Genomic DNA, 1,697 nt, shown 5'->3' with positions numbered 1-1,697 from the left:
CCGGGGTGCGGGAGCCCCCTGTCCCGCAAGCCAGCCGAGGGTCCGGGCGCTGGGGACAGGGTGTCCACCGGGGCCCGGGGAGGCTCTCCCCGGCCTGGCTGGGGGTCCAGGAAGCTGGGCCCGGTGCTGGAGCTCCGTCCCAGGGTGCGGCTCCGTCCCGGGGTTGCGGGAGCCCCCTGTCCCGCAAGCCAGCCGAGGGTCCGGGAGCTGGGGACAGGGTGTCCACCGGGGCCCGGGGAGGCTCTCCCCGGCCTGGCTGGAGGTCCAGGAGCTGGGCCCGGTGCTGGAGCTCCGTCCCGGGGTGCGGGAGCCCCCTGTCCCGCAAGCCAGCCGAGGGTCCGGGCGCTGGGGACAGGGTGTCCACCGGGGCCCGGGGAGGCTCTCCCCAGCCTGGCTGGGGGTCCAGGAAGCTGGGCCCGGTGCTGGAGCTCCGTCCCTGGGTGCGGCTCCGTCCCGGGGTTGCGGGAGCCCCCTGTCCCGCAAGCCAGCCGAGGGTCCGGGAGCTGGGGACAGGGTGTCCACCAGGGCCCGGGGAGTCTCTCCCCGGCCTGGCTGGAGGTCCAGGAGCTGGGCCCGGTGCTGGAGCTCCGTCCCGGGGTGCGGGAGCCCCCTGTCCCGCAAGCCAGCCGAGGGTCCGGGCGCTGGGGACAGGGTGTCCACCGGGGCCCGGGGAGGCTCTCCCCGGCCTGGCTGGAGGTCCGGGAGCTGGGCCGGGTGCTGGAGCTCCGTCCCGGGGTGCGGGAGCCCCCTGTCCCGCAAGCCAGCCGAGGGTCCGGGCGCTGGGGTCGGGTGTCCACCGGGGCCCGGGGAGAGTCTCTTCCCGGGCCTGGCTGGGGGTCCGGAAGCTGGGCCCGGTGCTGGAGCTCCGTCCCGGGGTTGCGGGCGCCCCCTGTCCCGCAAGCCAGCCGAGGGCCCGGGAGCTGGGGACAGGGTGTCCACCGGGGCCCGGGGAGGCTCTCCCCGGCCTGGCTGGAGGTCCGGGAGCTGGGCCAGGTGCTGGAGCTCCGTCCCGGGGTGCGGGAGACCCCTGTCCCGCAAGCCAGCCGAGGGTCCGGGCGCTGGGGTCGGGTGTCCACCGGGGCCCGGGGAGAGTCTCTTCCCGGGCCTGGCTGGGGGTCCGGAAGCTGGGCCCGGTGCTGGAGCTCCGTCACGGGGTTGCGGGAGCCCCCTGTCCCGCAAGCCAGCTGAGGGCCCGGGAGCTGGGGACAGGGTGTCCACCGGGGCCCGGGGAGTCTCTCCCCGGCCTGGCTGGAGGTCCGGGAGCTGGGCCCGGTGCTGGAGCTCCGTCCCGGGGTTGCGGGAGCCCCCTGTCCCGCAAGCCAGCCGAGGGTCCGGGCGCTGGGGACAGGGTGTCCACCGGGGCCCGGGGAGGCTCTCCCCGGCCTGGCTGGGGGTCCAGGAAGCTGGGCCCGGTGCTGGAGCTCCGTCCCAGGGTGCGGCTCCGTCCCGGGGTTGCGGGAGCCCCCTGTCCCGCAAGCCAGCCGAGGGTCTGGGAGCTGGGGACAGGGTGTCCACCGGGGCCCGGGGAGTCTCTCCCCGGCCTGGCTGGAGGTCCGGGAGCTGGGCCCGGTGCTGGAGCTCCGTCCCGGGGTGCGGGAGCCCCCTGTCCCGCAAGCCAGCTGAGGGTCCGGGCGCTGGGGACAGGGTGTCCACCGGGGCCCGGGGAGGCTCTCCCCAGCCTGGCTGGGGGTCCAGGA

Source organism: Triturus cristatus, chromosome 6, assembly GCF_964204655.1.
Source record: "Triturus cristatus chromosome 6, aTriCri1.1, whole genome shotgun sequence".
Lineage (NCBI taxonomy): Eukaryota > Metazoa > Chordata > Amphibia > Caudata > Salamandridae > Triturus > Triturus cristatus.
This window is presented reverse-complemented; position numbering follows the sequence as displayed.